Below are 21,142 nucleotides of genomic sequence, written 5' to 3' on the forward strand. Positions count from 1 at the left end.
AAGCAACAACGCCACAAACTGTGAAATGTTTTTTTTTCCTTCCTGTTTCCAGATGTCACAACCTAGACCAGGCTTCTGTGATAGGCAGGGTGGGTGTAGGGAGGGATCATCAAAGGTGAGAGTTTATAGTCTTGGAAACAAATCTGCTTGTTTAGCTTGCTTACAGGAGGTACCAGCAGCGATGGGTGTGGAGCTTGAGTGCAACTTGATTGTGTAGGACATGGTGGACACACTAAAAATGATGAATTACAGCATTTCAGTGTTGTTATTCCACTGCCACTGCTGAAAAATAGATGCAAGGGTTTCTAGGATGAGGATGCAAAGGATTCCCTGCAGGGAAGAAAAGTCTCGAAAGACTTTTTTTGACATTGATGGGAGAAAGTTGGACACTTGGGATCTCTGGTAACCTTCTGGCAGCAAGATAATGCCCCGGAGAGATGGGCTAAAAATTGCCAGCAAACCCTTTGTTAACTAATACTGGAGTGTGTGAGTCAGTGGAGGCTGAACACAATAGAACTGTGCTAGTTTTCAGACAGCAGCACATTACATCTCACCAAGTAGGTTTAATGGCTGCCCTATTGTAAAGTTTTCTTCTTGTGGATTTGAGAACATCTTGTTCGTGACAGCTTAGTCACAGATGTGTCCTGGTACGATGAGATGACTGCGCGAGTCCAGTTGGGAGAGCTGCTGGCTGTGTCTTTGATATTCATATTGCAACTTGATTTTTTTTTTAATAGAAGTCATTGTTATGAAGTGTTAAGCACTTGGAAGTGTTAGGCTGTTCCTGTTTGTTCCTTCAGAAATGTCATTGGTGGGAAAAACACTGTTTAGAAGCGTGTAACATTTTGCTTTTCTATGGAGTGGTCTGTCTTGACTGTTTGTTAGTTGTATAACCATGTACTGGTGCTGAGTTCCTTTGTGGCAGTGTGAAGGTATACAGAGCGCTGTGGCAAGTCTTTCCTTCGTATTTATATGATTTCCCTGGATTTCTATTTATATGGCTTTCTATTTATACATTTTCTTTTTCCACTAGTACTGGAAGAACTCCAAAACTTTAGGATGAACAAGCTGGAGACATAAACCTGGGGGTAAAACTCTGGGAAGAATATGCTGGTTTGCAGTCCCAATAATGACACACAGAGCTGCATTCGTCTGCCAGCTGGTGAAGAATTTCCTTTCGAGTAGGGAAATGGTGTCGTAGTCAAAGGCACTGTCTCCTCCTTCCAAGAAGTGGCTGTGGAACAGGACGACCTCCTGGTGTGCTTCTTCATACCCTTCTTTTGGGAAAGGAAAGGGAAGGAAAAAAAACTGCTGCTGATCAGCTTGCATAGCCCTTGTATGTGCTGTTTGCTTAAACACCTGCAAGTCAAGCTGACCAAAGGTGGTTAGGTAACAACAGGACCTCAGGACAAAGTGCTTCAGGATACCAGCAGGAGCTTGCAGAAAGAAAAAGAGCTAGATTTTTCTAGTTGCTGGCTTTATTTAAAAAGCAAAACAAACGCGACATCAAGAGAATACTGGATTTCTTCCTTTTTAATTGAACAACATCAACATATCTCGCCCCCCTTTGTATACTTGCATGTGCCTTTATTTCCCCATATGCCATGCTGCAGCTCCATTCCCCAGCCAGCACGTGTCCCAGTCCAGCAGGCAGCAGGGGTGGATTCTCCTGCTGGCGAGCAGCCTCCTTGACATGAGTGTTGGCCTTCTGTGCGAGGAGATCAAGGCTTACGGCATTCACAGAGCCCTGGGCAGTGCAGGTTTGCTTTGAGCTCTGCCACGCAGGGAGATGTTGCAGAGCGACAAGGGGAGGGATTTTCATTGCAGCACCTCATAGCCTGGCATGCACGTCTTCAAGGAGAGAAGCCCTAAAGGCAGGCACTGAGAAAGGCACTCACCTACTGCAGGGTTGCTCGTTTGGGTGTGCGTTCCCCTTGTGCTTATTAACTCCGAGCATCCCCCTCCATGATGTATAATATTCAGGTCTGATTTCAGGATGCTGGAGACCAAGTCAAGGCCAAAAATCCCATCTGGCCACTGGGCCCTGGCCGGGTTGCCGGGAGGAGCTGGCATGGCCAAGCCACACGGCTCTGTGTCTGGGTGGCTTGGACGCAGAGCGGCTCCTGGTCTCTGCTGGGCTGACTGCGGTGTGACAGCACCGCTTGGTGCCGCAAGCTGGAGGGCTTCTGCTGGCGACTCGTTTTGATGTGTATTGGCTGTACAGTGGTCATCCTATGCAGAAAGCTCAGTGGTGGGGGGATTGAGGCTGAAAACTTCAATAGCACATGTGCAAGCCCTGAGATCTGAGCGAGATCTCAGACTGACATATCAGCTGCTGCCCTGTGTGTATTCCAGCTTCCAAGGGCTTGAAATAAATTCTCACATCCTGTGCAATACTTTGGTATAGGCAGATAAATACTCCCTGCTATTGTAGCTAAACAGCATTCTGTCAGCACAGTGCTGAGAAGGGCGAAGGACAAAAGGCATTAAATTTGGAGAGGCTTTTTGGTGTCCTAGCTTGACCCACGTCTGTTGGTCCATAGAAGGTCACCCTTTGCTCCCACTGGTGCCACTTCATGTGGTCTGGACCTGCCTGGTGTCTTTTCTGAAGTGTGAATTCAAGTCAATACGTGAGAATCTTGCTTTTCATTTTGCAGGAGAGTGGAGAAGAGAGGAGGTGGGAGAGAAAAGCACGCTTTTAAACCAGCTTGCACAGAAGGGCTAAAAATAACAATCAGAAAATGAGTAAAAAAACCCATACCCCACAAACTTAATATTTTTAAAACTACGTGACTTTTAAAGCCAGCCACACAACTTCAGGGGGGCTGACTCATCATATTTGAATACTACAGACTGGCAATACTGAGCCTCTCTTTTTTCCGGTACGCTTAATTACTGCTCGAGAGTGGATCGCCTCCCTCGAATCTTGGAAGCGAGCAGCGGAGCAGAGGAGGAGCCGTGACTCAGCCGCGGGGCTGTGTGTGAGTCACTGGGACTTGGGCTGGTGGCAGCTTGCTGAGGGCAGCATCCGCAATCTCCTGGTCCATCCCCACCAAGGTGCGTGTTTGCAGCAGGTGCAGCTGCAACTTTAAAGGCAACACCATTGGCGGCTCGGAATAGCAATGAGCCACAGCATTTTGCTGTCTTACAGGTGAATTAGAAATTACACGGGAATGCTCTGGTTCCCTTCCCATCATGCAGGCTGATTTCAGGATACTGACTCCTAAGTGCTTTGGACCTCCAAGTATTTGGGGAACACACACCAACATGGCCAAAGAAAGGAGGAAGGCTTGAAGAGGAATGATAGTTTGGGGGCTAGGGATTTTTGTTGTTACTTTCATTGCTTTTATTAAAGTATTTGGCAGTCGTGTTTGCAGAGCGGGAATTCTAATGAGCAATTGGCGTTGCCATTGTTTATTGCTTCTGATATCAAATCTATTTTATTTACTTGTTTGGAATTTAGCCCAGCAGTGGATTACTGTTTTATCCATGTCCGGTTTAAAACATTTGATTTAAGCTTTCAGCATGCAAATTAATCTTGATGTATTTGTACATGGAGAAACTACACAGGTTTCTATTTATATGATATTAAAGATAAAGGATAAGATGCAGTGAAAATGGAACCAAATATTTACAGTTGGGAAAAAGAGAAATAGGAACATCTACGATGATATTCTACATGCACCAAGCTAGAGAAAAAAGGCCGTAAGAACATAAAAGTAGTTGTCTGCCTGCCTCTAGGAGATATTTATAGATGTAGTAGAGTTTAAACTGGAATACAGTTTGAATAAATTTTAGGCATGGGCTAGATGAGACCACAGAAAGGAACGTTGGTGGCGTTTGCTGCATGTTGGAGGCCGTTCGTATGTGAAAGAGGCATTGTCTAGTCTGTGATGTTCATGGGATTGCTGGCTGGGAGAAGCGGGGCAGGGACAGCAGTGGGTGCCGCACCAACATGTGTGTTGTGGCTGGGCACACGGCTGCCCCCAGGAGCCCCTGCCCTGTGTGTGCGGCAGGAAGCATCGTGCAGATGTATCTGAGCCCTGCACTGCTGTAATCTGGCAGCCTGATAGCCTGGTGCTTCTGCAACATCTGAGCTTGTGTTGGCCCCACAGATATCCAGAGCTGCTGCTTGGAGCATCTGCTGTGCTTAGTCCTCAGCTCCCAGTCGAAAATGAGCTGCTGGGCTTGCAGGGCATCCTCAGTGGCTCAAAAGCACTAAATAAGCCTGGGCAGCTGCCCAGGTTTTATTTCAGTGAAACTCCATGTTTTGGTTTTCTGTGTGTGTCTGAACAGGGGTTGAAAGCCACAGACTTGGATGACATTTTGTGGGGGAAATTGCACAGCTTTTAAGTTGAGGAGCATCGTGTGGATGCTGCCCAGAGTGACCCCAGCTCACTGCCAGCCGGGGCTGCCTCCTCGTGACTCCCAGCAGTCCTGGTCCCTGCACCAACAGCGAAATGTTGGGAAGAGACTAAAAAGAGGCAAGAGCATCTCCTCAGCTGTGTTCCCTGCTCCTCCGACAGCAACATCTCAGTTGTTACAGCTGTTCATCGGCATCACTGTCAATGAAATTGTTGTCAAATCAGTCGATCCCCAAGTGATCCGGTGATGTTTCAAGATGAGAAGAAAGTTGAGGGAAGTTAGAGAGGAGCGTTTACTATCAAAGGAGTTTTGATCTTTTTAAAGGTTTCATTGCTTTAAAAGCTATCGGGAAGCAATCTGTCATCCAAACAGTGCATCGTATGATTGCTCATTTTAGTGGTTCAGAAGGATGAGTTGGGTAGCAAGGTCTGTATGTTTGGAAAGTGAAGAGAAAATATTGAGTGCCTTGTTCCCAGGTGATCGTATTACAGCCTAAATTCTCTTATTTTTAATAAAAATACTGGTTCTGTCTGAGGTGAGGTTTCGCCGTTACTATAGTGCAAGTGGCACTGAGAGGCGAATAGTCCCAGTTGTCTTACTACTGCACCTTTTAATTTAGAGAAGTCTAAAAATATGTTTTCTTAAATAGGTGATGTTTGGGCTGTTTCGCTCCTGCTCTTCTTCCCTTCTCTCTATTCTTCTGTCCTTTGTGTATTTTAATAACATAATGTTGCGCATGTTTCTTCTTGCTCTGTTCATGCTGTACTCGATATAATTAAAAGGAGCTGTGTCCTTATTTTGGTATTACCCACTCACTGGGAATCTCCTGTGTGTGTAGTTATCTCAGAAGTGCTTGCTCGGTGGCCCTAAGATAAAATCTTGTCAGCAGGAACAGCAAACCAAGGTCCTCGCGGAGTTCAGTGAGGCTGGAGGTTTAATTTCACCAGGAAAAAGCTGCACAGGCTGCTATTGATCCTGGCGGCATTCTGCTTTCCCCTAAACTGGTGATAACTTCTGGGCTGCGGAGGTCCCTTGGAGCAAGGGGTCCCCACTTAGATGTGGCAGCTCTGACCGACCTCCTCCATGGCAGCAAGAGGTGAGCACTGAGTGTCTCAGAAAACCAAGCTTTTGGGTTTGTTTGTGGGCTCTAACTCCCATCACACCAAGTTTTGTAGGAGCTGAACGAAGTCCTTGTGTCTGGAGCCAAATTAACCTGGGAGCACGTCACTGGCTCCGAAGCCCAGTTTGCGATGTGTGTTGGGTTGTAACGTGTCTGGCAGTCTGTTGCCAAATCTTAGCTGCACCCGCAAAACACAGCGATGCTGTTCTATACAGTAATAAGTGTGGTTAAAATCAATGCAGTAAATATGGACTTTACCATTAATTGCTTTTTGCCCAGACACTTTAAAAATACGCTTTAAAAGTGTTGTGCTGATAGATGGCTGTCCTCTGCAGTGCCATTTCGAGGGTGACCCTGCTCTGCTTTGACACTCAAGCAGCTTAAGTTTTACTCTGGAGTAAAATCAACTTTTATAGGCAATATTGTTTTAGAGTTTTGCCTTTTATTTGAATTAAGCTAGGCTGCCTTTCCTGAGGATGCTGCATGGCGAAACCACCAAGCCGTTGTAAAGAGGACGAGCCTTGTCAGGAATCCATCTACCAATGCCGACCAGAGCAGAGTTAATGGCACTTCAGTTAATACAACTCCTTAATCACTGCGTGCAAAATGCTACTGTGCTGGACCCTGGCTTAGTTTTCTGTGTCCCAGTTTACTGTATTGATGCATTTTCACATCTAAAAATATCTGAGCTGTTTCCATGATACGCCATACTTCAGTCTGCACAGAAAAGGAGCGTCTCACAAAGGAATAGCTGCATCACATCCACTGGCAGGGAGAGAGCCTCTGGTGTGCTCACCAGGTATCCGTGAGCAAGGAGAGGGTTTGGTGCGATGGTTTCTCATCTCAAGTGATAAACAAAAGTCTGGAAAAACAAGTTGTGAGGGCAGATGTGCCCATGACCTCCAGCTTACAGCCTCGTCTCTCTCTCCTTCCAGCCTGGGACAAGCTCGCCCTGGTCTGCGCTCTCCTCTGTGTGCTCCCTGATTATAACTCTGGGTGGGTGCTCAGCTGGAGCAAGCGAGTCAGAAAATGCTAAAACGGAAAAGCTATTGTTTGGAGAACATAACAAAGTTGTAAGGGCTTGGAGGATTTCCCAATGGCTTTTGCACTGATGCAGTTTTGGCCCTGGTAAGAGAATCAGGGTATTTTTTTCCTCCTCCTCTGGCAGCATGGGCTTTCAGGAGGTGAGCTGATCAGCTCGCACAAGGAGAGCTATTGCAGTCTCCAAGATGAAATGCTTCTCTTGGGTGTCACATAGCAGGTCAGTAATAAATAGGCTGTTGCCCTTCAGATGAGCCAGTTTTGAAACCAAACTGCCCAGCACTTCTGTTCCTGGTGAGCCTCAGCGGGGAATAAGATGTAGAGGAGGCCCGGAGGGTCTGGTTCCTAGCCCCGATGTGTAGGCAGTTATTTTGCAGAAGCAAACAGGCAATTTTGACAGTTGGCCAGGAAAACGTATGTGCTTTTGCTGTTGTAGTTTTGTTTTACTGCATTTTGGGGCATAAACTTTGTACCCTGGTTATCCCAGGGAGGCAGCAAGGCTGGACAGCACGTGTTGCTCCAAGAGCTGCTCTGCCGTGGTTGCCCACCTGCCGAATCTCAGCCTTGGGTCTGTTGTGCTCGGTGCGCAGTCTGTCGGCACCATGTGGCCTGTGAAGCTGTCCCTGCACTGTTGTAGATCCGTGACAACTCAAGCTGAGTTTAGTGGAATTAATTTGGATTTGCTCCAGGATGGTTGGCAGAATAATGTGGTCTAAAATAGCATCATTATTACCACCTATGGCAAAGCCTATTGGATGCAGTGCTTTGTTTTAAGGGTTTAATAAGGAGCAGAGTTGGAAAGAATTTTCCAGTCCCCAAAAGTCAATGTGAGCCCCCTCCCTCAGATATCTTTCTTTGGTTAGACCTCTTAAGGGTCTCTTCTGGGAGCACTGGGGAGTACCAGAGCGTGGTGGAAGTAGGGGGAGATGTGGCAGAGCAGAGAAGTGAGGGTGTGGGGCCTGGACACCCCGGCCCAAATCTGTGACTTGCCACCCTCCAACGTTTGAGTCCATTCATTGTGGCAGGGCTGGTTGCTCAGACTTTGCCATCCCACTGGAATTACTGACTCATCCTGGATGAAATGAATGTTTCCTGATGGAGATTTATAAAAACTGCCATCGGTCCCCCTGAAAAATTTCAGTGAGTTGACGTGTCAAACGGAGGTAAAAAGCCTCATCAGAATTTCTCTCATTTTGTTATCCCCACACAAAGCATGTATTAGCTACTTGCTTACTTCATTTAGTTTGGGATTTATAATCAAGACTGAAGTCAACGTCTTGCCCCCTTTATGAGCAAAGGCTGGTTGTCAACACGAGCTGGGTGATCCAGAATTTCGGATACCTTTAGTGAACTACAGTTGTCACTTACGAACCACCTCTTCCTGTTGGTTAGTACAGGGATGGAGATAGAAACTACGGACTTAAATATTTATATAGGTGCTGTGTCTTAGTGAGTAGTTCTTAGTGGTACGGAAATGCTGTCTAAGAGCAATACATTGCAATTCGCTGGGAATGACTGTGAAAGCTGTCAATGTTTGGAACAAAATCTGTGGATGACATGAAGTGGTAGAATTACTCATTCGCCAAAATCTGTGCTTTGGGAGGGAGCAACATGTTTGTTAATGACACTTCAGTAGTGACAAAGAGTTTGTCTAGAAAATTGGTACATCGATTGAGACTCTTGTTATAGAGGTTAAACATTTAGGGGTTCAGCATTTCTTCAGTGCATGTGTTTATTTCCAGCTAAAGTGGCAGAATTTGGGCATGCTGAATAAAAAGCAGAGAGCAACTACTTCTCTTGCTACCATATATAACATGGAGATCTGATGATGCTCAACTTTCCTCGTTTGCTAAACTTGATAATTAGAATTACAAATGTCTTTGCAGAAGTTCCCATTTCCCTCCTACTGACTGATGGCTGCCCACTGGATTTGAATGCATAAATCCACTTGCGTGCGAACACCTCAGATGAAAAAGAGTCTCCACAAAAAATTTGGATCTGCAGTGTGGCAAGAGTTGCAAGAATTGACTTTTGTCTCTGTTCTTTTTTGCTCCTCGCACCATAGAAATAGCTAATAAAAAGAGAAGAATACAGATTAATAAAGCCTTGTGGAATAGATAAGAAGGAAATTAATCAGGAAAATTATCTGCCTAGTGTTGGTTTTATTGACGCTTAATTTTTTCAAAGAGACTGAATTACAATGTACTGATTATATAGCATTATAAATTTAAGAATATATAAAAACATAATGAAAATGTCTTAAATAGCAATCTGAAGAGCCAATGCTATCTAATACATTTTTGTCCAGTGCATCTACAGTTAAAATCTCTGTGCATCTTTCCCTTGTCTTTAATGAATATCAGGGCAGGCTTTTAAAGGAGCAGGTCTGTTTACTAAAGGTCAGACCCATTTGTAATGAAAATTCCATTCATCAAGATGCATTTATACTGTGAAAACAGCTTACTCTTTTGAATGGATTTTCCTCCCTCCCTTGTCCCTCTTGGAAAAAAAACAAACTCCCCTGAAAAGAATGACGGCAACATTTCTCATGGCACTCAAAGGTCAATTCATAATCTAACAGCCCGGAGGGCTTACTCAGCTGGATGAGGAAGCTGCGCTCCTGCAAACTGCCAATATATGGAGAGGTAGGCAGGCATTAATATCTGTTTGAAATCACCCATCAAAGCTAGCGCTTATAGTTTTGATAATAAAATGAGTCTGGTGCTGAAGAGCCTTGTACTGGGGGAGGAGTATCTGTTTTGAGTGGTTGAGGAGATCTGGCCTTGTCTGTGCTGGTGTCTGTAGGATCATGCAACTTATCCATTTCGGGTGGAGACTTTATTGTAGGCTTTCATCAGAAATGGGTTTGATTAGTTTTCAGAAATGGATAATATTTTTTTTTCCGTGGAAAAACGCTGTTGTTTTGTTGGATTTAGAAAATAATAATAAAAGATAAATCAAAGCTCACTAACAATCCCCAGGATCTTTCAGCAAAAACCTGAAATCTCTCAGTAGACAAGTAACCTGTGCATTTTTTCCTCCCCTGCCCCACTCCTCACATTCCCTTTGCAAGCTCTCTCTCCAGCTGATGGAATGGGCAGGAGGGGACACACTTATGGGGCACTCAGTCAGCGGAAGGAACGTGGCATTAGGGTAGAATTAATGAATGAAGCCCAAATTACCACTACTAAGTGCTGCGGTGGCGTTTCTAAATTAATCTACTTCTGATAGCTGAAATAACTCCGTATCCGCAGTAGATGAAGTGGAGGATTTTCAGCGACATTTTCTGTATGTACCTGGGGAAAGAGGGACCCAATTCACGCCTGTCTCACACTAAGCCAGTATTAAGAAAGGTGAATTATTTCCAAGTCGTGCTGCTCTGCCCACCCTCCCTGTCCCCGCTGCAGCTGCCAGCACTGAGATCACGGGGTCAGCCTCCTGCATGCATGCAGCTGTGCAACTGTCTCCTTCCTCACACGTGTGCATGCCTTCGTGGAGAAATTCTCTAAGAAGGTAAACGATGCTCTAGGGTAGTGCTGAGTCTGCTGACGCTGTGGGCTCGGGTGGGAGGGGAGTGCAGGGAAGTTGGCCCCATCAGAGCTCTCCGAGCTAACACTCCTGCCAGAGGCACTGGTGCTGGTGGTACCATAAAGCTGCATGGCTTAATGCTGTGGATATTGCAAGGCACCTCTCCCTTTTGTAAAGGGAATATTCGCTATGTGCTTTATTGTCTCAGGCATGGCCATCTGCTAATATAGGCAAGGAGACACAATAACGGAGGTTTGTGTCTTTTTAGGTTCTGTTACTTCAGGTTCTATTTTGGAGGCAGTAGGAGCAGGCACAGCTGAGCTGAAAGACTCTCAGAAACATGCCATGCATTTTATAGTGGATGCAACTCAAGAAAATTTGCTGAAAGACTAAAATTTAAGGTAGCACATAACAGAAAATTTGAAATTGCTATTACCCTGCCTTTTGCCAAGGGTAGTTTAGAAGCTCTTTTTTAAGTAAGAGCGTGAAGATGCTTTTATTCTGACATTCTGTAGTCTGACAGTGCAAGTCTGTGTGTGTGAACCACACCGAGAAGCAAATACTCAATACTAGCACACCTGTTACCACTACAGCCATGAAAAGCTTTAATGGCAGTATCAAGGGGGTGTCTGTCACGTTCAGTTTCTCCTGACGCGTGGTAGAATTATATCTGAATAAAGTAAATGCCAAAAATTATTGGTGTGATTTATCTATAGATGAAACTTCTCATGTCAGGAGGTTCAGTTTCTCTGCCTTTAGTGTAGGTGTTGCTTCTCAAGGGTGGGAGCTCAAGACTGGAAAGGACTCCTGGGTGAATGTGCTGGGTGTGCTGCTCTCACAAGCAATCACAAGGTTTGTTCTGCGTTAGTCAGAGAATAAATGCCCTCAAACCTCACTTTCCAAAGAACTTGCAGTGGGACTATTCTGTTCAGCGTGGGACAGGCTAGCGGGAACATGGCCCTTCCATGGTAGAACAAGAAGTTCTACCCTTCTTGACATCCTGTAAGACGTTTCTTTCTTTGGTTGGCGCTCTCGTTTGCATTCACTGTATACAGTCAGCTGTTCCCTAAATGCTTTTTCTTTCTAAATATGATTATTCAATAGGGAATTAGGAAGTGCCCTCCTAACCATGAGAATTAGACAGGAGTCAGGCCAAGAATTAAGTCTTAAGAGCTCCAGCTGAACTTTCTGGAGTATCTTGGGAAAAGCTGTGGAGGATGAGAAAAATTCACCTGCTGAGAGCTGTAACTTCGGAGTGCAGTTTTCATTCATACCTATCTTTGCCCCAAATTGTTGTAATTCAAAAACTTTTGCTACCTTGACACCTCTCAAACCTGTCAACCCTTTTTACAGAAGCTCTTCCAACTTCTTTTGTTGTTAATTAGGGTGGGTAACACCGCTCAGAGAGCCTTTCCTGGGCTGGCAACCTTGTGCAGAATGTGATGTTCCTGAGAGAGGCTTTGTCGGTGATGACAGGAGGAGAGAAGATAACTGAAGCAGGATCCTGCCCTCCCGCTTTGATTTGGTGTAAGCTGAGGAGCTGTAGGACCGTGACTCCTGGCTCACAGCACTATGGTGCGATGAATTTCAGCAAGTTAATTATGTATGACCAGCTCTCCCTGCAATGTGTCTAATTAGCTGCGGCTTATGCCAAGCCTTCCCTATCTTAATCCTCCTCGGCTACTGTTTTGAGACTTCCCTGATAACCAAAACAGATGAGTTGGTGTATCTTGTGATATCTGCGTCTCTGCACGTTACATTTTTTCTCTCCAATACCATGAACAGCACAGAAGGATGCAGGCCTCTGAAATGACGAAAGAAAGAGTTGAGCACAGAAAATTACCCTCTCTTTTCTGATGCTCTTTCAGGATTTCTGTATGCTTGGGGGACAGGTCCTCATTTGCCTTACTTTGTTTGTTTTTCTGATTGTTTTCTAGCAAGCAATTGCCTTGGCCATTCTTCTGAATTCTGTATGCATCTACGTGATTGATCCATGTGATCCTCTGTAGTGTTAATTTCATGCTTTGTCCTGTGTTTTTTGTGTTTATGTAGCTTTTGCTTTCAGTTGTATGCTCATCAAAAGGCTCTGCACTTTCCACTTCTTATTCTACAACAGTTACACAAGTAGATAGCAAGTGTTTAACTAGACTTTGGCTAGTTAGCTACGTATCTTGGCATTTGTAATGCGCGTCTGGTCACAGTTAATAAAAGGGAATATTTCCATGTAATTACATAATTTTATTTAATCTTATTTAAATATCCATGACCATGAGCAATGCTAGCAATGACCTAAATAAAAGTATTACCTCTGTGAATGGAAGGACTTTCTTGGAGTTATACAGAACAACTCAGCATCACACAGTAGAATAACAGGTGACTGTGATTAAAATTTTGGGTAATAACTGGTCTATTTGTTCTTTTTAGCTAATGCATTTTACAGCAAATGCAGTAAATACTTGCAATTTATAACTTATATTCAGGGAAAAGTCTGTAGTAATAGAAACTGTTCCATTATCATGTGCTTCAGATATTTTTAATATCCCCACGCAAGGTAAGTACATTTGCTGAAGTCACTGCAGAAGTGAACGACCAAAAATAGCTGGAGAGTACTCAGGTGATGCAGTAGCCCCCTGCGTTATTAGGACATAATTCATTTCAATATCGCCATGAATAGAAACAGCAGTTGGAAAAGCAAATGTACAATTCTGGCGTTGGAAAATTGATACTGAAATGGCTGTCTGTAGAGACATTTTGAAATGGTTACGCTTTTTTTTTTCTCCTCTGTTGTCTGTCTCCCATATCTGTTGGAGGCATCCCAATGCATCCTCAGGTGCAGATCTTGCTTTTTGGGCAGCATCTGTATGTTGAAAAGCTGATAAAAACGTATAAAACTAAATGAAAGGATAATTATTCCAGCTGCAGCTGTGAAGGTCTGAATGAGAGCGGGCACTGCTGAACAAGCACCTTGAATGAAGTGTCACCTGGTGACCAAACCTGGCTGGCCCTGTGGTCAACGTTCCCCATTGCCTGAGGAAACATGGACAGGGATCATTACGGGCGCAGGGAGAGGCGCTGCGGTGGGCTGATAAGAACAGCACATGCTTAAATAGTCTGGTTTGAGCCTCCTGTATGAGTCAGGGATAGTTTCATGTGGAATAAGGCAAGTGCCTGCCTGCCAGCAGGCTGCGTTGCTTTATCATTAGGGGCATGCGATTGGAGTACGTACAGAGCTGACTGGAAAAATACTTGTTTCATCGAGACCCGAGTTGTGGGAGTTTCTTCATGAGTTTAACTATTTTGATATATTTTCCTGAGGGGAGAAAATTATCCAAACAGAACGTACTTGGCTTGAAGTAGCGATAAATTCTGTCTTGAGCAGTTCAGCCTGCTTCTGAAAGTAAAATGAGACTAGTGCCATCGCCCCATGTGTGTATGTCACTGCTGGGGTCCTCGGCATCCCTAAGAGCTCTTGAGCTGGTGGTCAGTCACGGCAGGGGGGCTGTGGTCTCAGAGGTACGAGATAGCTTTGAATACTATTAAAAGAAGAAAGTGGGCCCCAAACTAGTTTCCACAGACAGTAAGAAAGTATTCATTGTGCAACTGCATGGTGCAGTCGAAGGTTCTCTCTTTGTATGGCTCCTGTGTGGTACAGGGGCTAAGCTTATGCTGCAGCCTTCAAGTAACTCAGCTTTTAACATTCATTAGAAACCAAGTTTCATTAATTTTGGCAGTTGTGGACCTAAAAGTTAGGTATTGAAATGAAGATATCCAAACTTTCTATATTTTAGCTTTTCTATATTGTGGAGGTTTTTGATAAGACGCTGTTTTCCATCTGGTCAGTTGGAGAAAAATGCAAGTTACAAATGTTCAGCCCTATTCTGTGAAACTGAATGTCTCAGCTTTGAGCAGCTCTGCTCAGTAAAATGGAAAGGGAGGTAAGAGCGAGGAGTTCTTGAACTAGAAATAATAAATTCCTCTTGACCAAGGAGGACTGAGTGCTGATCAAAGTGGGTCGCTGAACCTTTCAGTAAATTATGAAAGAAAATTATAAAAGTTATATTAAATATATAAATTATAAATCATTGTGCATAGGCCTTGAAGATGAAATTCCCAGATTTGCAAAGCACACACCATAAAGGCTGGCTGCAGTTACAGCCAGTGCTTTCGGAGAGCGAGGGGCTGCAGTGGTGTGAGCCCTGCCCTGCTGACATTGCCTGCAGCGGGAAGCTGGGCTGCGGCTGCTCTTGCTGAGGACCAGTTGTGAGTTGTGTGACTTTAAAGAAAGGATCAGCAGCATCTTGCTTTCCCCCCGTCTTTCATTTCTCCAGGGGCAGTTGTAAAGTCTTGTTTCTTGGGAGAACTTGGTGCCATCTCTGCTGCTGGGCCAACAAGGTATGGGCTATGGGAAGCCTTGGGCTGCCTCTGTGGTGGAGGCAGAGCTCGAGGGCTGCTGTCACTGAGCGAGCTCTAAAATGTCTATCTTGATGCCAAGGCAGTCAGTTTGGGACACTGAAGTAAGCATTAATTATTGATGGATGAGGAAAAATCAGTAATTAGGAGAAGGGGAAACATTGACGATACAAGTGCTCATAGAGATGGCTTGCAGGCAAAGCACTTACTGTTTGCTATGCGGGTGCTGAGAAGTGCACTATCCTAAACAGCCTTCCTTTTTGCTGTAAAAGCTCATGGAGTACAGACAATGTTCAAATTACCTTCCTTAATTGAAACTTAAGCTTTAAAAGTTTCTGACTTGAACATGAGGAACCAGCTGCAGTGTATGAGAGTAAGGACTGAGATTAGCCCTGGAAAAAAGACAACTGTAAATCACAGGAAAGCTTCTGCTGTGGTAGAAAAATAGAAGAGAAGAAAGTTCTGCTATGGTTTCCCTACTGATCCCCTTCACAGCAGCTTTTTTTTTCTGTAGGACAGGTGCAGAGGCCTAGGGACAAGACGTAGGCCCATCATTCATTTTCACAGCTCTGTCTCCCTTCTGTCGTCCCTCCTCTTTGGATTTTGGTGCAATGACATTACTCTCTTACATGTGGCAGTTATGTTTCTGTGTGTCTTCTAAGTGTTTCTGTACAAGTATTAAGTACCCTCAGGTAACTTTTGCCCCAAAAAACAAACCAAACCACCAACAAAAACAACCAAACCAACCAACCAAACAGAAAAAAACAACACCACCTTTGCATCATTACAGTGAACTGAAATTTCAAACCCTACTGGAATATTTTGATTTTGAAAGGAAAATATTACCCAGTTCTTCCAAAATCCTGTTTTTGAAAGTAGCAGCTTCAGTACTCCAGAGAACTGGGCTGGGCTCCCACGTCCCCGTCCTGCTCCACCACCTCTGCACAGATCCTTCAGGTCCTCTAAAGGAAGAAAATTCACATTGCAGCACGCTGGGCGCTTCCAGCCAAGGTCTCTGTGTCATCTACTTGAAATGTCCTCTCTGGCTGTCTGAAGATCCCTTTTAGCCTTGAAATCCATCTGGGCAATTCCATCCTCCTTGGGGCTGTGCATCATCCTCACATCCTCTGTTTTGGTCTCATTGTTTCAGACCTTCCTGGGGGAGTTCTTAGCCTTTTTCTGTATTTTTTTTTCTTCTGTTTTGTTTTGCATTAACAATACTGGAAGGGGCTTGGGGGTGGGGGGAGAAGGAAATCTAAATTCTGCTGGAGCTTTTCCAAATCAGTTCATCATCATTAATTTTCCAATGTTGTTTCCTTCCCTCAAAACTTCTTGGTTTATTATTGGCCATGAAATAAAGAGGAACCCTTTGTTCGGTATCAAGGGAATTTTTGTGTCTGTCAAGACAACAGCTTTTTGCTCTAAATTCCATATCTAATTTAGCAGAAAAATATTGTCAGCAAATAGCTTGAGGTATTGCAGCGAAACACAGGGCTTATGTTACCAGCAAACATTCATGCTATTATGTAAATCTTTGCAGAGCTGTAATATCAGAAGAATAAATAAATGGTCTGACCAGAGACTATATCTGAACTCAGGATGTGACAGCCACAAAGAAGATCTGGCCAGTTAAACCATAAAACAATTAGTTTTCTGCTTAAATGACGCTTGCATTTCATCGCACACAGAGAATTTAGCTTTATTCCTTAATTAATGAAAAATAACTTTGAACAGAAGAATAATGCTTTCCCCCTATGTGTAATCTGTGCTTGCAAAGCAAAAAATCCCAGTGGTTCAGAATGGAAATGTGTTTGTTGGCATACTTAGCAGCTCTCTTCTGCCAATGTGTGGAGTACTCAGTGTTTGATTTCCTACATCTGGGCTCCCTGGCTCAGTTTGCTCGGGAATCATAGCAGCGGTGTGTTCAGCAGCTCCTAGCTCACTGCATGTGGCTCTTAGGTGCCCCTTGAAGAGGCTGGTGCAGCAGCACCTGTGGTGGCTTGCATGGGGAGCCCTGGGCTACCTTACTCTGGGCATCCTTTGGCCAGGGCTGAAGCCTGGGTACTCAAAAATATCCACAAGACGATAAAAGCAAAAGATAATTTCTGGTTGCACAGAGAGAAATATCGTTAGCACTCTCTCCAGCTTCTGGAAAATACTTCTGTGACCATATCTCTGTTCCAAATGTTGCTACATTTATCATAATTGGCATTAGTTTTAGAAACTGGGTTGTTATATTCTAGCATTTTGAACAGTTTGTCTCCTAGTCCTTTGGAATCTTGCACAGATCCCTGGAAATACCTAGATCTGGAAAATGGAGCATACATCCACCAAAACACCACTTCTGTACCACTGAAGCTCCAGAAAATTTAGTTCGAGTTTCACTTGGGTTCTCCTCCACTTATCTTTTACTGGATGGGGCCCAAAGTGCCTAGTGTCCCGAGGACTTCACAAATCCAGTAAAATACTCACTCAGTACAGCCCACGTCCTACCAACTGCCTCCCCCAGACATATGGCTGTGTTTTTTGCATATCACTATATAAGGTTAGAGTAGGGCAGAAATGCTTCCCCCTCCTGCTCAATGGAATAAGTGTGATAGTTTTTCTAAATTAAAATGAAAACAACTTACGCTCGGGAGCATGACTAATGCGACATAATCCGAGTGATTTATAAGCTATGCCAGTGGAGTAGCTGATTCATTGACTTCACTATGCTGCGCCGTCGATGACTGCGACTTGTGTTTTTCTTTGTGGCTCAGGTGTGCCTAGAAGCTCCATCACAGGTCAGATGTCTCCATGCACATGGTGAGACGTGATCTGGTAAGATGGAGACCAGTTGTCACAACTCTTGTAACTTGTTGAATTTTCAGCACGTGTTGCTGTCACCTGAGATGGAGCTCTCTTCTCTTTTCTTCTCTAGTAGTAAGATTCTTCCAGCACCTGCCAGTGCCTTGTCTGCCACACTGGGTGGCAGAACCAGAGGGATGGCAAGGATGATGTTTACAGCAAAATTTTTTGTTTTACTCTTTACTGGAATTTATTTGCTGTAGTATTCCCTTGAAGTCCCAAATGCTTCAGACATGCCCTATATAGGAATTGCTGCTACTGCCATTTAAATTCTCTTAACAGTAAATGTGCTGCTGTCCTGGAGAGCAAGTGGCGCCAGTCTCTGCAGGTTTCATGACTCAGCTCTGTTCCTGCAGCAATGTTTCAAATATTTGGTCTTTTACAGCTACTGGGTTGGCTTATTCCTGCAAGCTTTAGGGAACAAAAGATTTGAAGGTGGCTGCTGTTATGATTAAGAGGGTTTAGGACTGGGTTTGAAGGTTTGTGTTCTCATTCAGCCAGGGTCTTCCTATGCAAACTAGAGATCTCTCTGTCTTGATTCACCTTTGTAGAAAGCAGATAATAGTCCTTTACCTTTTCTATGAGGATTAGAAATGTGGATATGGACTTAGGTATATGTAAAATGCCGGTTAATGCAGATTTCCTAGTCATGACTGGGACTTCTAGCTGCTCATGTCCTACTATTTCTCTCAGATGGCTATAATGAGATCCCCATTGTAATTTTCTTAAGAAAACATTTTGGGGTTCAGTTCTGTTTTTTGCATGCTGGTTATTAATCATGCTAATGTTTCCTAGTCAGGGCTGCCCCACTTAAATCTTGAAAACGTCATACGCATTGGGGGTTGGAGTGGGGGTCGGGAGAAGAAGAGAGATTTAAATTTTCTGTATGCTTAAATAGATGGTGGATCGTGTATGTATCTCATAGGTTTCACTTGGAACTCATCATTGGTTTTAATAGATCTGCTTAACAAGTGTTGGTGTGAAATGCCTTAGGGTAATTAATGCTAAATTTTACATGGTCTTGACAATTCTGCAAGAATTCCTTCTGAAAGAAACGATCAAGAGAGAAGTTATTATTTTAGCCTATATAATGATCCGTTCCAAGAATTAGGGTGTTAGAAACTAGATAACCAAGTTGAGAGGAATGTCTTACAAGATTAAAGTGCTTTGGAATGAAAGTTCCCAGATATCTTTCTAACCAACATTATGAAAATATAATAGGACCAGAAGCTACTTTCATATTCAGCCCATAGAGCAAAGTAAAGATTGTTGAAAGAAAACATCTGGTTCCCTTCCGCTGATAAATACAGGCCAAATTAGGAAAGCGTTGAAGCATGCACTTAGAGGAATGCTTAAGAGTTTTCATGAGAATCTAAAGTGAATTAGAGCAATTCTTACTTTGTTCAAACCACACTGATGTCAGTGGAAAGACTTCCATTAACCTCTGAGGATTTTGCATTAGATCTGTGGGTAAAATTCAGGTTCCTTTGAAGTCAGTGGCGAAGCTTCCATTAACCTGTGTCTGAGACTTCATTTATTTTGCAAAAGGAATGTTTCCAGCATAAAACATATGATCATGTCCTGATAAATAGAAAGAAAAAGTGATGCTATTCATTTGGAAATATCTAGCATTACCAATTAGTAGGAAGTTTGAATACATAAAAAAGCTAATCTAATTACGTGAAAATCCTTGCTGTGTAATAAAATAGAAATGGTTTCTGCATGTCTTTCCACAAATGAAAGAGATCAGTATTCAGAAGCATCTGCTTGAATTTATTTTAATATGTTTTGAAAATACTTTTGGCTTTCAAACTACTTGGTAACTGTTAGAGTCTACTTTTTACCAGCCATAAAGCTCCCTTTGCCTAGCTGTCTTCAGTTGTGTCTCTGCTCCCAGTCGTGTTTTATAGGCAACCTGTTCCTATTTTGTGAGGTGTTATAATGAAACCTGGAAGTTCAGTTCGCTCTGTTTCTGAGATGTTTTACATGAGAATCTGTGAAAAAGAGAAGGAGTCTGAGACTTGAGGACAGAGAAAATTTGTCTTTTAAAAGTTCAAGAACAACAATTGCATCAATCCAGAAGAAGCTGGTTAGGGCAATAATTTGCAAGGACAGACTGAAAGAATTGAGTGCATTTAGCACCCAAGAAGCCACGCTGAAGTGATGAAAAGGCACCCTGAGTTATTGTTTTCCTTCTAACAGAGGGGAAAAATATCAAGTACCAGTATAACAATAGAAAATGTATTAAGAGCTGTAAAATATTGTGTAGGGAATAGAAAAACTTTCTACCATGAATCTAGAGGGTGGCTGAGTTATGTGCTTGTATACCAAATTATATTGCAGGGAAAACAAAGTATAAATATTCCAAATTTCTTTTAATCTCTATTCAATTAATTATCCTAATGAAGAAAATGCTATTCCATCTAAGAAGCTGGATTAAAAAAACAAAACAAAACAAAGCTCTCTTAAAACATCCCTTTAAATGAGGGGTTTGAGGATACAGAGCTGCCTTCTCGTGCAGTACGTGCTTATGGAGGAAGATGTGGGTGCTGGAAGCAGCTCTGCATCCTCCAGACAGGTAAGCCAATGTGGCAGCTTGGCTGTGAGCACAGGCCTCCAGGTGGATGGACGTATTTTATAAAACACAAGCAACCACATCAAGTCATAGCATGCTTTGTCTCATTTTTACGTACTCTGTTGTTTCAAATAGGATGATACACTTTGTGCCATGGTGGTGAATTACCTGCAAAGTATTAATGCGGCTGCTGAACTGGAAAACTCATTCACTGAATCCTGTGAGTCACATACCGTCAGGTCTGGGAGCTGCTGAATGCCCTAAACTGATACTAAATTTGTTGGGAATCAAGGGCACTCAGCCCCAGAGATCATGTTGAGATGGTATCAGATGAGTTTATTTTGGAGGAGTGTCTGTGTGGCAACCCTCAGTGGTAGCTTTCTGACTTTCATTGCCCGTTCCACGCTCCCTAGTGACTGCAATTAGGAAATCTACATCAAAACAGATGACACACGTGACTTTAAAATGCTGCAGGATTTTTTATTATTTTTTTTTTATTTTTGAAGGTGAGGAGCATTATCTTGTGTGAACGAGAACCTTTTGTACAAAGAGATCTCCTTGTACCTCCTCAGCACGTGCTAATAAACTCACAAATGAAGACATAAAAGCAAGTCTTGAGAGAAGCCAAACAACTGAAATAAGACAGCCAATTAATTTGAAAGTGCATTTATAGTTAATGAAGTGTTCCTGAGTGCTTGAGTGCTGACAAGGAATCTGTCGGGAAGTGTTTCTTGCTCCAAGGTATCTATTTGCAACAGAAGCCCTGAATAGCAGCATCTGTTGAAGAGCTTCTCAGTGCATCCTCCCAGTTCAACTGTATGTTGTTTGTAGTGTGTTTTTTTGTCCAGGCTACAGTAAGTATAACTGTACCACATTTCCCAAGGTTACTTATAAAATATCAAGTAAAACAACATTAAAAAAACGTTGGAGAAGGGGAAATTACATTTATTTCACATATTTGTTCTTCACAAATCCTTGTTGGATATTACTCATCTTCAGTGTCATCTTCTGCTTTCTTACAGGCTATTTATTTCAGTATTTCTCTGCATACTGAATAATAAGTAAATCCCTGGATCCTCCCTTACTTGTTTCCTAGGAGTCTCACCTATCCTGAACTTCTGCTCCCCAAATTGTACAACCAGTTCCCTTAACATGCCTTTTTAAAATTTTTATGGCCATCAAATGTAAGACCCTCCAACCTAGCTGAGTATTTTCCAGTCTCTTCTGATTTTTGTCTTAGTTTGTACACTCGGCAT

At 43.3% G+C, this 21,142-nt stretch overlaps 1 long non-coding RNA gene across 1 annotated transcript in view; it reads left to right on the forward strand.

The window, feature by feature from the left end:
* LOC121078778 overlaps positions 1-21,012 on the forward strand; it is a 49,390-nt gene extending 28,378 nt beyond the window's left edge. Inside the window, exons 2-3 of the long non-coding RNA XR_005824745.1 lie at positions 20,022-20,106; positions 20,393-21,012. This is a non-coding gene — a long non-coding RNA (uncharacterized LOC121078778). The remainder of the gene's footprint in view (positions 1-20,021; positions 20,107-20,392) is intronic.
* The last annotated feature ends 130 nt before the right edge of the window (positions 21,013-21,142 follow it).

This window comes from Cygnus olor, chromosome 15 (assembly GCF_009769625.2).
Source record: "Cygnus olor isolate bCygOlo1 chromosome 15, bCygOlo1.pri.v2, whole genome shotgun sequence".
Lineage (NCBI taxonomy): Eukaryota > Metazoa > Chordata > Aves > Anseriformes > Anatidae > Cygnus > Cygnus olor.